Source organism: Suncus etruscus, chromosome 12 (assembly GCF_024139225.1).
Source record: "Suncus etruscus isolate mSunEtr1 chromosome 12, mSunEtr1.pri.cur, whole genome shotgun sequence".
Taxonomy (NCBI): domain Eukaryota; kingdom Metazoa; phylum Chordata; class Mammalia; order Eulipotyphla; family Soricidae; genus Suncus; species Suncus etruscus.
Genome location: NC_064859.1, coordinates 98,335,597 through 98,351,445, shown reverse-complemented (window position 1 = coordinate 98,351,445; position 15,849 = coordinate 98,335,597). Strand labels below are relative to the sequence as shown.

Sequence of the window (15,849 nt, the reverse complement as noted above, 5' to 3'; positions counted from 1 at the left end):
CATCACATAACATACAAATCAGTGACCTGATTTTCAATCATAAACAACCATGAGTTGAAACACTTGAAGCAGGCAGAACCCCATGGAGAGAAATAAACTCTTTCTTGAGACCATTCAGCCTGCTGTGTGTGGTCGTGGAAGGAGTGGCTCTGAACAGCAGAGGACAGAACTGGTTCATTAGGACTTTGGTGGACCTACAGCACTTCCACTACAGACTGTTGAAAATCCCCCGGCAGAACATTCCAGAGTCCAGTGCTCAAGTGCCTTGACACCATGAGATCCATCATTGATGAGATGAGCCAAGTTGTCTCCTCCGATTTAACTTAATTCGCTTGACATGTCAAGCTCAGGTTATTAAAATATGCCTCTCCATTCCTCAGGGCTCCATATATTCTCTGACTCTGGAACATTCCATTAAATCAAGACAACATGTATCAAAACTGACTTCCTGAAGATAATTCGTTCTAATCCTCAGCACTGGCCCGTGAGTGTGTTTCTAATTAGCTCTCTAGAGATGTAGCTCAGATGCAGACTTGTTGGACTTTGGAAACAACCTCGTGGATCCTCTGACACTCAATGACCACAATAAAACAATCAGAGGTCTTGATTCTGCACAGGATAAGAATCAGAGTCACGGGAGAGAAGAAAACAAAATTGACCATTGATTAATCAGGAGGAAATAAATAGCCAATTGGTCCTGGCAATTTTCCTAAATAAACCAAGGATAATCAGGGAAACTACATGGGTACACGAAGAAGAAATGCATCCTGTTATTCTCACATCTATCTCTTTTTTCCCTTCTAAAGCCTGTCAGACACTGAAGGGGAGGAAACTAGAAGACTGTTCCATTCCCAGTGAACAAATATTAAACAGCGATGTACCTCACTGCTACAGCAATAACTGTTTTTGCATACTGTGATCATTTCTCTGTAATGCTGACATGGAGCGAAATGGCTCAAGTTGGCACCACATGGAGTTGGGATGGTTGAGAGCAGACCTGGTCTGGGCAATAAGAGAAAAATCTTGAGCTGGGCTTCTGCTTCCAAAGGCGACTATTCTGCAGAGCTCCAGGCTCCATGGCATATAAAGGAGCCAACTACAAGGCAGAAAGGTCTGCTGTAGACCTGGAGGAGTGAGGGGATAGGGGGTTGCCCCTCTGCCAGAGCATTTTCCCCCATACTGTCCATAGGCAAGTGTTTTCCCAAATCTACTCCTGAAATTCTGTTCATTCCCATCACGGGCCTGAGAGATTGAAACAACTTTATCATGATTTCCTTTTTCCCATTGAAAATCCTTTTATTAGGAAAGAAATTGTCATCATTGTCGTCTTTGTCATCAGCATCATCTTTCCCAAATGTATTAAAATCACTATCTTATAGAGTTTTATTTGCTTTTCTGTAAGGGTAAGTAGGACCCAAGAATTGCCCCAGGGGCACCCCCAGCTGTACTAGCTCATCTGTCCAGATGCTGAACTGCTTAGACCTAGCAGTGTTGTTGGCCTCCAAAGCTCTAACCTGGCTGTTTTCCCCCAGATTGCAATTCTCATGGCAACAACATGATTTCCTACTTCTAAAGCAAAACTCTTCTCTCCCAAAATCCTCTACACCTTTGTTTCTCACAAAGAAGGGGCATTTCTGGCATGAGGTATAGAAGGGTGCTAGTGACAATGGTCCTTGTCTCTGGCTGGAAGGTCTCTTTCATACTTGCAGCAAAATTCAATGCATCTCTCACTTCCCCTCCCCATTCTCCTTGCAAAGAGAGAGGGAGAGAGCCAGAAACCCAACCACCATAATTTGCCTGGTCCTGTTCCGAATCCAGAGCTTGCACCATGGGAGGGGACAGACAGCACACATGGACACACTTCCAGCTTATTCACAATGCCCCAGGGTGATTCATTAGCTCTTCCAGCTGCTAGCAAGCTGACCAACGGCCAAGCCGAGGAAAGACAGATTTTTCGAGTCATGTGTCATCAATATGGTCTAGATTAGGAAAGCTTCGGACTGCCTTGAGGACAAGCACAAAAACTTCTGCATTTTTACTACAACCATAAAATGGTAATTGAGTTCTTACTGTGAAAATGGAAAGTTCGAATTTTCCATGAAATTGGTCGGGATGGTCATCCCACCCAGCCGGAATTTCGAAAGTGAATGAGAAAGATCATTCCTGGGAACTTGTTTCGACATAGAGAGGGTCTCGGGTTTGCTGCTCTAACACGGGAACGACACAGGCCAATCGGCAGAATATGCAAAGTTGAGCAGCTGTACCCTTTACCAGGACAACCTCAATTCTACCCTTCAGCCACAGAATCTAATGAGAACCAGCTCACTGGCTTCTGTCACATCGGAGTCAAACACTCACGAATTATCTCTAGTTGTCACTTCGCTGGGATCATTGACAAATCCATCAGGGAAACACAGCCTCGAATCTGCATTGGGCCCTTAGAAAGGAGTTGTTTTGTTTTGTTTTGTTTTGTTTTTAAAAAAAATTTCCATTTTATTGATTTTTTAATAAAATTTCTTCTTTTTATTTATTTTATTTTATTTGGGGCAGGAGAGTTGGGGCACACTGAGCAGTGCTCAAGAATTACTTCCTGGCTCTGCAATCAGGAATCACTCATAGCAGGCTCAAGGGACCCTATCGGATGCCAGGGATAAAATCTGGGTTGTCTACTTATTTTGTTATTGATACAGCCCCAAAACTAATTCTTTAATTGAATCAATTCATTCTTTTTTTGAATTGAGTCAATTCAATTCTTTTTTTTTTTTTTAAGTTGATTGATTGATTGGTTTCTGGGCCACAACCAGCAGTACTCAGGAGTCACTCCTGGCTCTGCACTCAGAAACCACCCCTCAACAAGCTAGGAGACCATATGAGATGCTGGATATAGAACCTTCTGAGTTGGCCGCATGCAAGGCAAATGCCCTACCACTGTGCTATCTCTTCGGCCCCTCAATTCAATTCTTTAACTGAATATAAGTGGCATACACTTACAAAGTTGTTCATGGTAGGAATGTTGACTGGTTTCACCTTATTGGAAAACCATATGAATGTTCCTCAAAGCTCCCACATGATCCAGCAATGCTGCTCCTGAAAATATACCCTAGAGCCCCCCCAAAACATGATGCAGAAAAGCCCTATGTTCCTGGCAGCATTATTCACGATAGCCAGAATCTGAAAACAACCCATGTGCCTGAGAACAGATGAGTGGATCAAGAAACTGTGGTACCTCTGCACAATCCCATACACCAACAGTCTCCAAAACAGTCATGGAGAAGCCACTGGGGACAAAGTGCTAAAGGAGCTGCCTTCAAGCACTAAAGAGATGGCTCATGTTGGTAGAGGCCTCTGGATTGGTCCTCATTTTGCCTTCTAATTAAATCATTTTGCCTTCTAATTAAATCATCTTTTCATTTTTTTTTTTTTTTTGGTTTTTGGGCCATACCCATTTGACGCTCAGGGGTTACTCCTGGCTATGTGCTCAGAAATAGCCCCTGGCTTGGGGGGGACCATATGGGACACCGGGGGATCGAACCACGGTCTGTCCTATGCTAGCACTTGCAAGGCAGACACTTTACCTCTAGCGCCACCTTCCCGGCCCCGAAAATCATCTTTTCAAATGCTTAATGATGACCAAAAATTCTCTCATAATTAAAAAAAAAATTGTTTCCTTGGCCAGAAGTGGAGGACAGATCCCTCCACCTAGTGAACTGCTGTTCTTTAAAGACTGTTTTTGGGGGTCAGAGCTATAGCACAGTAGGTAAGGTTGCCTTGCATGTGGCCAACCTGGGACCAACCTGGGCTTGATCCCCTACATTCCATAGGGTCCCCAAGCTTGCCAGGAGCGATTTCTGAGCAAAGAGCCAGGAGAAACCCCTGAGTACTGCCAGGTGTGACTCCCAAAAAAAAAAAAAAAATTTTTTTTTTAGAAAAGGCTGTTTGGTCCAGGGTTCAGGCCCTTTTTGCAGCCACAGCAATTCATCTCGACTAACTCTTCCAGGGTTTTCAGGCAGCCTCTTCAATTATTCCCCACTTTGGGCACCCAGAGGTGGAACCAGGAATGCACCGATCCTCAGGAAAGCATCGATCCATAAAGAAGAGGCAAAAACAGATGCTGCTACTCACCAAGGCCAAGTGGCTACTTAATCATATACTCATTTATACTCCCTATTCTTCAGAGCAAAGAAAAAAATGTTTGGTACCAGGCCAACCCACTGCACTGAATTCCCATCCACTTTAACTCATGGCGCTAAAAACACTATGGGCCCGGAGAGATAGCACAGTGGTGTTTGCCTTGCAAGCAGCCCATCCAGGACCAAAGGTGGTTGGTTCGAATCCCGGTGTCCCATATGGTCCCCCGTGCCTGCCAGGAGCTATTTCTGAGCAGACAGCCAGGAGTAACCCCTGAGCAATGCTGGGTGTGGCCCAAAAACCAAAAACCAAAAAAAAAAAAAAAAACACTAGGGAACTTGGGGTCCATCACGTTCAAACGTGGCTATTCCCTGACGAACAGCTAAAAAGTTGAGCAAGTCTCCTCTAGACCCTAAGAAATGAGTGATGGAGCTGTCACTTTTCCAGTGGGGTAGAATATTCAGGCTCCCTGGCTAGTAATTCACCTCCCTGGGATGAACTCAGGAAAAGGGAAGAAGACACTGGGGTGTCCTGGAGAGAGAGATGAGTGAGTCCATCATCAGGCCCAAAGCTGGTCAGGGCCATAGAAGGTTCCAGATGGTACCTGCAGTGGCAGGGCTGCCCTTTCCGGTGGCATCCTTATCTCCCTGGGATGGGGCTCTGTCACCCTCTTTTCTTAGCATCCATCAGCTACGCCCACAGCAAGCTAATAGCCCCCTGAACTGGAAGAACCCTAGTTCCAGTTGGGAAGGGCTCCCACCTTGCACTCTGCTTCCTGTCTGTTTCCCTGCACCAGATAGAATGATCCCAGGGTTCAGACACCCCGATGGACAATAGAAAAGCCCAGGCTCAGAGTCCCTGCTGGGACAATGGGAGCCAGAAGGATTCCCAAAGAAGAACTCAGCGCTTCAAGCACCAAAGCCAACAGCCTAATTACAACCAAACCCGCCTGAGCACTGGAGAGGGATCAGCAGCAGCCTGGAGAGATCTGAGTTTTCTGCCTTTGGTGAGAGGAAGCACTTGAACCCAGGCCTCTCTGGTGCAGACTGGCAGAGCTCAGAAGCCCCATGAGAAGCAGGTGGGCATCACTTCCAGGCATTGTTCTGGGCTCCACCGTTCATGGGTCATGGGAGTCAGGACTCAGCTGTCCCTGAGAATTTTGCCCCAACCCCAGCCTCTGTCCAAGCAAGGAGCCCCAAAGCGACAACATCTGGGACCAGGGTCATTTGCACAGCAGGGAGGACATTTGCCTTGCACACTACCAACCTCGATTTGATCTCCAGCATCCCATAGAGTCCTTCCAACACTGCCAGGAGTGAGTCCCAAGTGCAGAGGCAGGTATGCCCCAAAACAAAAAACAAACAAACAGTACCCCGAAAATTTGCCATCTTGCCTTCACCTAGCCCTCTGGGGAAAGGCGCTTCCTGCCTGCAAGGCTGGATCTAGGATGAGAAATGCACAGAAGGGGAAAGGGGTTCTGGAAGTGATGTGGGCGGCTGAGAAGTGGCTGCCTTGGGACTTAAACACCTGCTGTGATTCCAGGAATCTGCTGCCCTGAGCCCTGTGACTCAGTGGAAAGAAACGTTCCATTTGAGGGCTGGAAGGTGACTCCTCTAAGAAGCAAGGGGCCATGAATCAGAGAAAGGTCAGGCTGCTCCGCCCTCTCTGGACCAAGGAAGAACTTACTCAGGATCCCCTGCAGGGAGGAAGTGAGTCCCTCTGCTTTCAGCCCACTCCCCCTCATCTTCTCTGAGTGGACCTCAGAAAAGGACACAGATCTGAGACACCCCCCACGCCCTGCCCTGAAGGAGGGGTGGTGGGTACTGAGTGACCTTCTGAGGCTGCGATATGGGAGGCCAGTCTGCCAGCATCCCATGTGTGAAAATTGCTTCTGTGTACAAACTTCCTGACATTTGAGGGGCGCTTTCGGGCCCACACCAGACAGTATTCAGGGGTTACACCTGACTCTGCACTCAGGAATCATGCTTGGCGGGTTTGGGGGACCCCATGGAATGATGGAGAATGAACTCAAGTCAACTGCAAGCATGGCAAGTGCCTTCCTTGCTGTATGATTGCTCTGGTTTCTTTTCTTGTATTTTTAATACTAATTCCCCTGATTTGGTACCGGACACATCATTTCAGCATGACTGACACCTTATTCCTTTGTGGAACACAGGTTTTTATGAGGAGAAAGAACAGATTTATCTGTTGATTCCCACTAGACACTGTGAGGGTTCTGTAGGAATGGGGGACCCCTCAGGGTTCGCTTTACTTCTCTTTCATAGCGACAAACTATCAGAAATGGTTGTGCTCGAAGCCAGAGTGATAGCACAGCCAGGAGAGCATTTGCCTTGCATGCAACTGACCCAGGTTCGATCCCAGCATCTCATCTGGTCCCTCAAGCTCTGCCAAAAGTGACTCTTTTTTTTTTGTTTTTTTGTTTTTGGGTCACAATTGCTGACACTCATGGGTTACTCCTGGCTATGTACTCAGAAATCGCTCCTGGCTTGGGGTACCATATGGGATGCCGGGGGATCAAACCACAGGCTGTCCTAGGTCAGCTACGTGCACAGCAGACACCTTACTGCTGTGTCACCACTCCAGCCCCCAAAATGATTACTGAGTGCAGAGCCAGGAGTAACCCCTGAGCACCACTGGATGTGGCCCCAAAACAAAACAAAACAAAACTAAAAAAATCTGCCTTCAGGTTTTTTAACTGTTTTGACTTCAGGAAGAAACCAGGAAGAGTCAGGAAAATGCAGCAGTCTGAAGAGAACTAAATTAAAGTCAAGATGATGAAAAGAGGGGCCAGTGAGGTGGCGCCAGAGGTAAGGTGTCTGCCTTGCAAGCGCTAACCAAGGAAGGACTGAGGTTCGATCCCCTGGCATCCCATATGGTCCCCCCAAGCCAGGGGCAATTTCTGAGTGCTTGGCCAGGAGTAACCCCTGAGTATCAAATGGGTGTGGCCCGAAAAACCAAAAAAAAAAAAAAAAAGATGATGAAAAGATTCTTTTGCATGAGAAGAATCCCCATGGTGGTGCTCTGGGGATGCCAGGGATTATTTGGGGTTTCCACAAGACACATACTGAGCTCCCTATGCAATCTCCCCACTTGGAAACAAGACTCGTGTCTGGGGGTCTAGGCTATACCCAGAGATCCTTAAGGGTTACTCTGGGCTGATGCTTGGTGTTTTTGGGGGCAGTTTCACAGGCTCAAGCCATGCTGGGAACAGCCCCTGAGGAGTGAGTGGGGCCAGGACAGTGGGGCCAGGGGGAGGAATGGACACACCCTCACAGTGTCCAGGAACCCTGCAGGCAGGACCTGCAGAAACAGCCCCACATGGGACTGGAGAGATAGCATGGAGGTAGTGCATTTGTCTTTCATGCAAAAGGTCATTGGTTGGAATCCCTGCTTCCCATATGGTCCCGAGTCTGCCAGGAGCAATTTCTGAGCGTAGAGCCAGGAGTAACCCCTGAGCGCTGCCGGGTGTGACCCCCCCAAAAAAAAACAGCCCCACCAAGTCCCACCCTAGACACAGGACCGAGCACAGGCTGCATAGGTGACATCCATGCAGGCAGCACGACAGGCTTCCATCTCTGTGTTTGAGGAACTCACTTGGAGTCCGACAAAAATGCTCAAGGAGCTGCAAGTCCTGGAAACTAGAAAACTGGGTGCTAGTGAGAGCCAAGCATTGTTGGGTGAGGAAATGGTTTGCTTCTGCTGACGGACAAACAATTTCTGTGAGGAAGCTCGGGGCTCCACCTGCCACAGCTCTGCGGTCCTTGCTGATGGGACGCCTTATCCTAATGCATGTGGGAGAGTTGATAGAGAGCGGCTGGTACAGCTGAGGCTCTTCCACAATAGACTAAGAGGCTCGGGGAGAGCCCAAAGGGCAAATGTGTGTGTCACCTGCAGGACACCACCAGGAGTGAGCCCCAAGAATGGAGCCAATGGAGCCCCCTGAGCACCACTGGGTATGGCTCCAAACAAAAGAACAAAAATAGATGGGAGAGAAGGAGAAGTGAGGGGAAGGGAGTGGGAGGAGGAGAGAAGAGGGGAGGACAGAGAGGAGAGGAGAAGAGGGAAGGGGAAGAGAAAGGAAGGGAAGAAAAGAAAGGAAAGGAGGGAAGGGGAGGGAAGAAAAGAGATGAAGGAAGGGAGAGGAAGGGAGGGGAAGAGAGGGGAGAGAAGGGCAGAGGAGAAGGAGGGAGAGGAGGGGAGGGGTGGGGAGAAGAGGAAAAAGGAAGGGAGGGAAGGGGCAGGGATAAATGCAGGGAGGGGGAGAGGTGGGAGAAGAGAGGAGGGGAGAGCAGAGAGGAGTGGAAAAAAAGGATGGGAAGGAAGCATGGGGGAGGGAAGGAAGAAAAACTGAGAAGAGAGAAAGATGGAAAAAGTGAGGGAGAAGAGAGGTAATGATATAAGAATTACTCTCTCCACCTGATGCCCCAACTCACTCCACTCCATCAGCCCCCAAACCACCCTGGACTCCCCTGTTTTTCTCCAAACTGCTCTAAGCACTGTAGTGGAAACACGGCAAGGGCATTTGTGGGCACCAGTGGTAAGCTCCGAAGTTTCGGGCCCCTCGCCCCAAGACCCGGTGTGGCTGGCCAACAACCCGTCAGTGCATAGACTTTCACCAAACATGTGCAAAAATCACCCCTGGATTGAAAGTAGAGCCAGGAGACAGGGCAAGGACGAACGGGAACAGGCTGTTCATGCTTGGGAGTCACAGTAAATATTTCAGAATAAAACATACTGCCGAGAGCCTAATCCCATTACAGCCCTTCAGTCTCCTGGCACGGGCTGCCAGCTAACGGGATGACAGCCCTGGGCGGCTGCACCCCGATGTCTCCTCCTACAGATGAAAACAGCTCAGAAGGCCCAAGGATGGGGCTTGTCCAAGCAGCCAGCCACGATTAGAAGTCCACTGTAACTCCCAGCAGAGTCACACTCGCTTTGAGGTACAGAGCAAATTTCACTCCGATGTGAACTCAGAGTTCTTCGAAACAAAACAGAGACAGAGCACAGTGGGGAGAGCACTTGCCCTACACAAAGTCGATCCAGGTTCAATCCTGGACAGCCCAATTTGGTTCTCTGAACCCCACCAGAAGTAAGTCCTTTTTTTTTTTTTTTTTTAATTTTTAAACTTGATTGATTGGTTGGTTGGTTGGTTTTGGGGACACACCCGGTGGTGCTCAGAAGCTACTCATGGCTCTGCACTCAGAAATTATCCCTGGCAGGCTAGGGGACCATATGGAATGTTGGGAATCGAACCAGGTCCCTCCTGGGTCAGTCACATGCAAGGCTAATGCCCTACCGCTGTGCTATCTCTTCGGCCCCAAGAGTGAGTCCTAAGTTCAGAGGTAGGAGTAAACCCTGAACACCACCAGGTGTGGTTTCCCCCACACAAAAAAAAGCAAACCAGAGCAGAAACAGAAGCAGAAACAGCCATAATGAGTGAATTAATGAAAACAAATGAAACATATTTTTCCACAGCAAAGACCTTCTGTAGGAAGGAGGGAGAAGGAAGTTAAATGGACGCACACTCGATGCTGCTGTTTATAAGAAGTCGTACTGGGGGGTTGGAGAGATATTATGAAGGTAGAGCATTTGCCTTGCATGTAGAAGGACAGTGGTTCGAATCTTGGCATCCCATATGGTCCCCCGAGCCTGCCAGGAGTGATTTCTAAGCGTAGAGCCAGGAGTAACCCCTGAGCTCTGCCAGGTGTCACCCAAAAACAACAACAAAAAGTCGTACTGGGAAGGATGTGAGGGAATGAGATGCAGGGCTGGTTTCTGAGGTCAGAGCCACACAGACATATGGACAGACACAGAGGTAGACAGAAGGACACACAAAGACACAAGGATACGCACATGGACACAGGACTGAGCCCAGCACCATCACCCGGAAGGTCACTCTGGCAAGATGCTGGCAGGTTTTCCTAGACACATGCAGGAGAGATTGGCATGGGTTGGACACTAGGATGACCCCAGGATCGGGTTCGGGATGTTATTGCTACTGTCCATGATCAAAGGGGAATGATCGAGATGGATTTCAGAGTGGTGATGGAAGCACTCTCTATGGGGCCATCCAGGGAGACAGGAAGCATCTTGAACATCCCTGGCCTCTGGTCACTGCCAAGTGGGCACACTCAAACATGTCACTGGAGATCCACATGGCACTGCCACCGGCCATGAGTCTAAGATCTTCCAACTGCCCTATGTCACAGGGACAAGGCCAGGCCTTCCAGAGAAGCTGAGTGGACAGAGCGGTCAGCACGCTGTGATACCTGCCCATTGGGAACAGAGATGAGGAATCAGAAGGCTAGAGGCAGTGGGAGGGGAGGCCCTGCAGGCCCCCCATGAGGCCACCACTCTGGTTCCATCCAAGCAACTGCTCATGAAAGGGACTCATTCGCTTCTAGTAGTATCCTGCCCAGAGCCCAACATAGCTGCTAGAAGTCAGAGCTCACGCATGCATCCTCGACGACGAGGTGGGACTATATCTTGGGGGAGCTGCAGAGCTTAGAAGCAATGCTTCTCCACCTGCAGGATGGTACCCAGTGGGTCCCCAGGATGGCCCAAAGGGGATCAATAAAACTTCCCAGGGCCAGAGCAATAGCACAGCAGGGAGGGTGTTTGCCTTGCACATGACCACCTCAGGTTCAATTCCCAGCCTCCCACAGGGTCCCCTGAGCCTGCCAGGGGTGATTTCTGAGCACCGAGCCAGGAGTAACCCCTGAGTGCTGCCAGGTGTGGCCCCAAAACAAAACAATATAATAATAATAATAATAATAATAATAATAATACAATAAAAGTGATATCCCTGATACGGAATATAATAGCACCTAGACACCTAGGCTGCGTTTTATGTTCCTGAAGTCACACTGAAGTGTGAGCCACTGGTGGTATGCACCAGCACCAGAGTTTTCACACTCATCCCCGGTGGGCCATAACTGGAGGCAAGACAGGTTGAAGTATGCAGACATACCTCCCTGGACCAGGAACTGATCCCCCACACTCCCACATCCCAATGGGCCAACCTCCCCCACCTCAGCCCTGGTTTCTGGGCGCAGAGACCCAGAACACAGCCAGAGTTTCTAATATGAGGGGAACTCGAGACTGAGCTGGACTTTTGGACCTGGTAAGATCCAGATCTGAGAACGCCAGGTCTCAGGCTCCACCGCATGCAGACTCAAAGGGAGTCCCTAAGCCAGTCCATCTCTCCTCCTGACAGAGGTGTGAGACCATCTCCTCAGAAAATTCAGACAACCGGGTGTTGAATTAACGGGGTGCCACCCCCACTCAGTCTAGACCTTGTTACTCATTGGTTGGAAACATCTTTGACTCTAGCACCTTGGATGAGTGTTTAGACCTCTTGTTCTTCACCCTCAAGGTGTGGTCTAGTTCTTCCTAATAAAAATCCTGGGTCTCTTGCATTTTCTATCTTTCCTCCACTGAACTACCTGCCCCTTAGAAGCAGAAGGCTTGTGTGTTGGAATTCCTGAGCTCGTTTCACCCCCTGCAGTGTGTGTGAATTATTTCCTGGTCAGTGTTTGGTTCCAGACCTGTGTCTCTTCAATGTCCTGGACTTGGAGCATGAGGCTACCTGGGGTAGCCAGCCAATGGAGACAGTCCACTGGGGTTCAGCCAATGGAGACAGTCCAAGTCTGACCAGCTGCCTGGCTCACAGTAGGAAAGGCTGCATGGTGTGAAGGACGATTAACTCAATCCCCCTAGTCTAGCTACTGCCAGACTCTGGGTCTAGCTAGGGACAGCTCCCTGGACCCAGATGTTCCAACTCAGCCCCTCTGGGACAGGTTTCTCTCAGCACTGCCCGCCCCTGTCTGATTTCTAGCACAGCCGGTGAGACAACTTGGCTCTCTGTGTGGATCTCTCCCCCCGACCCCGTCTGTGTTTCTGAACATTCCTTTTGCTAAGGCAGAGCCTTGAGAATGTTCCTATCTTCTGGGAACTGCCAGGTGAAGAGAAGAAACACTTGTGGCAGCAACAGCTCCCACACATGGGACAGGCTGGCAAGGGAGACTCATGGGTCTGCAGGGCCAGAAAGGAGCCTTTGTCCAAATAAGGTGAGGAACTCTGCTACCCTGAGTTTTCGATGGCAAAGAGGTCCGAGTTGAGGACTGAGCAGAAGCAGTTAGATCTGAGCGCTGAGAATTACCCAGTTAGATGAGGTGGTCGCTGTGGATGAAGTTTACCCCCCCCCAAAAAAGGATCCCTACTTTTGCACACGCCTCATGGTTTTCTGGGCATGTTCTCAGATGTTTCTCATTAGCCTTTGCGTACACCCATAAAACAGTTGGATAGAGGAGCCAGAGCGGTGGCGCTAGAGGTAAGTTGTCTGCCTTGCAAGCACTAGCCTAGGACAGACCACGATTCAATCCCCGTGTCCCATATGGTCCCCCAAGCCAGGAGCAATTTTTGAGCACATAGCCAGGTGTAGGGGCCAGAGAGATAGCATGGAGATAGGATGTTTGCCTTGCATACGGAAGGACAGTGGTTCGAATTCCGGCATCCCATACAGTCCCCCGAGCCTGCCAGGAGCGATTTCTGAGCATAGAGCCAGGAGTGACCCCTGAGCACTGCTGGTGTGACCAAAAACAACAACAACAAAAATATAGCCAGGAGTAACCCCTGAGCGTCAACGAGTGTGGCCCAAAAACAAAAAACAAAACAACAACAAAAAGAAAAAACAGCTGGATCAAGATGTTCTGGAAAGATCCAATGGAGACTCCTACATTTCCCCCTTCCTCAGAAGGCTAAACTCAGTTAAAACTGGGCTAAACAGGATCGTCTTGCAGAAGGTTCTGGCTCCCTCTGGCATTTCAAAGAAAAGGTGCCATGTTCTTTCTCGTGGTGAAAGACTGACTCTCGACTTCCCTTTCATTTCATCAAGGAAGGAAATCAGGCTGGATTTCTGCACTGGGGGGAACTGAGAGTCTCTAGACCCTGGCCCCCAATTTTGTAACAAATTCGTGATGAACTTCAGAAGTTGGGACTCTAGTGAAAGAAATCTCTCTTGAGCACACAGAGTGCCAAATCTCACAGCAGCCAAGCCCGGGGTCATGCCCAGTGATTAACACCATGGGTTAATCATAGTGGGTCCTCATAGGTATGGAACCAAGTAGGAAAACATTCTGGAAACTCAGCCCCTCAACTCAAGTGAAGATCAAGCTGACCACAGTGACCACGGCAGGCACTGGCTCCATGAGAAGGCGAGAGAACTTTGGGGAACGGGTCCCAGTTTATCCACCAACAGCAGTACCATCATTCGCCCTACTACCCTGACCCTTCCCCTATTTAGTAGTTAATGGCATTTTTCTGAACCACTGAAATGAAGATGGTTGTGCACTGCCCTCAAAAACATTTTCACATCATTTGGAATGTGCCTTTCAAGGGGGTTTTCAGGGCATGGGGTGTCCAAAACTATAGATTTTGTCTTTCTGCTCCACATGGAAAAACGGACAAAAAGCTTGACGCCCCAAGACAAATACTTCGATATAAAGGTTCAGCTTTTCAAAATGGATGCAAATCAAAGGCCAGAAGGTGTGGCTGGCAGGTGAGGCACCATGTAAATGCAGTCCACACATTTTCAAGTCCTGCTTCCTTGTGCTGCTGTTTCCGTGGGTGAAGGGGAACAGTGGTTTAAAAAGGGGGGGCTACAGGGCCCAGAGAGATAGTACAGCGGCGTTTGCCTTGCAAACAGCCGATCCAGGACCAAAGGTGGTTGGTTCGAATCCCGGTGTCCCATAGGGTCCCCCGTGCCTGCCAGGAGCTGTTTCTGAGCAGACAGCCAGGAGTAACCCCTGAGCACTGCCGGGTGTGGCCCCCCCCCAAAAAAAAAGCCAAAAAAAGGGGGGGGGCTACAGGTGCCAGAGTGATAGCACAGTAGAAGGATGTTTGCCTTCCACGTGGCCCGAGTTCCATCCCAGCATCCCATATACTCCCCTAAGCCTGCCAGGAGTGATTTCTGAGCGCAGAGCCAAGAGTAACTCCTGAGCATCACCGGGTATAGCCCAAAAAAAACAAACTAAAAAGGGGGGTCACAGTGGCCCACAGCACAGAGTGATCCGGAGCTAGAACACCATTCCCTGGCTCCTCCAACTATGAATGTTCCTTCCAGCTATAGTTTGTAGTTCTCACATCTGCTGCAGTGTTTAAGGGCCCCACCCACTGGCTTGGCAGCACACTGACTGGGTGAGCAGGGGAGCCTCTCCACCTGCACCCAGGAGGAACCAGACAGGACACAGGGAGCAGAACAGCCCTGCTTGTTCCTGACCTATGATGGTGAGACTTCAGCTCTCTTAGCCATGTCGCCAGGCCTCCCCCTTCACTTCCCCCTTCCTTTTCCTTCTCCTTTCCTTCCCCTTCCTCCTTCATTTCCTCCTCTGCTCCCTTCTTCCTCAGCTCAGATGAGAAGTCAGAGGAAGATGAAGACATGTCATCTTCTCCCAATCTCTGAAATCAGCCTGCAGCTTCAAGGGGACCACATATGTGTGCCGATGCACATAACATGCACGAACAATGTCGTGTTGCATGACACATGCATGCCGCACATGTGTTCTGCATGAGAATCACTACAACCACATACCACATGTACACATGATCACTGCCACCGGTATGCACATGCTAGACATGAATCTGAACAAGCACGTGCCAAGGTAATCGTGTGTACGTACCACATCTACACATCTCATGTGTGCTATCTGATATGTGTCGCCATGTCTGTGAGTACAGGATACACAGGTGTGTTGCCACAATGCCATGCATGTTACCTGTGAGCCCATGTGAGTGTGGCTCTATGTGCCACACTCCACACCCACACACACATATGTGGATACCACACCGTGCATGCAGTGCATGGATGTGCACAACACAATTCATTCACAGCACTGTCGCATCATGTGTGCAGGTGCCACAAATGTGCCTACATGTTTCACATCACACAGTAAGACCTCACATATGAGCACACTTGCTGGCGGTGCCCAACAGGCACAGCTCTGCCTCCCTCGAGACCTCAGCCATCACTGTCCTGTGCACATGAGCACCTAAACTGGAGAGGACCATGCCAAGCACACATGAGGGTCATATGAGGCCAGGATTCGAACCCTCAGCTGCTGGTCTCTCAGTGGCTCATTCTTGGCCCAGAGTCAGACTTGCCCATTCCTAGGCAGCTTTCGGGGTCCTGAGAGAGGTTCCCAGGGTCAGGGTCTGAGGGAAAGTAAACAGATGTATCAGGGACTGAGGTTCCAGTCTGGCCTCTGCCTTGACGGGCCACGACAAGTGAACTTATCACTCAGATTGATGCCTATGTGTTCTCTGGCCCCGTCAAAAACATTAAGTATTGTGCAAAAAGCTCAGGGCCACTTCTACTGGCCTGATGCATCACAAGTGTATTCTTTAGTCAAAGGGAAGAGGGAAGGGGTGGGCCAGGCCCAGCAGGGCCAGGAGACCATGGGGGTGACAGCGATCAAACCCATGCCTTTTCTGCTGTCCTATAACTCCCTAGGAAGCCCGTGGTATAGCAGGGACTTTGCTATTTAATTCTGAAGTTTCCTAGTTTATTTCATCTCCACTGCTGACTCATTGGCGTGAAGGTGAAGTCTACGGGTCTGAGTTAAGTTCAGAGCCAAGGATTTCTGTAACAGTCCTGGCCCAAGGCTGGCTGTACTCACCTCATCCTGATATCATCAAGAGACA

General features: G+C 49.4%; 2 protein-coding genes across 3 annotated transcripts in view; one reads left to right on the top strand and one right to left on the bottom strand.

The window, feature by feature from the left end:
- FAM98A (family with sequence similarity 98 member A) overlaps positions 1–15,849 on the top strand; it is a 582,326-nt gene that overhangs the window by 337,822 nt on the left and 228,655 nt on the right. Inside the window, exon 9 of one of the 2 annotated variants that reach the window (XR_007500854.1) lies at positions 7,000–7,028. The exons of the other annotated variant lie outside the window; for it this stretch is intronic. The gene's annotated coding sequence lies outside the window, so the exon portion shown is untranslated. Of the gene's footprint in view, positions 1–6,999; positions 7,029–15,849 lie in introns of those variants that run through there. 2 annotated transcript variants of the gene reach the window in all.
- LTBP1 (latent transforming growth factor beta binding protein 1) overlaps positions 1–15,849 on the bottom strand; it is a 275,135-nt gene that overhangs the window by 154,903 nt on the left and 104,383 nt on the right. The gene's annotated exons all lie outside the window — the stretch shown is intronic.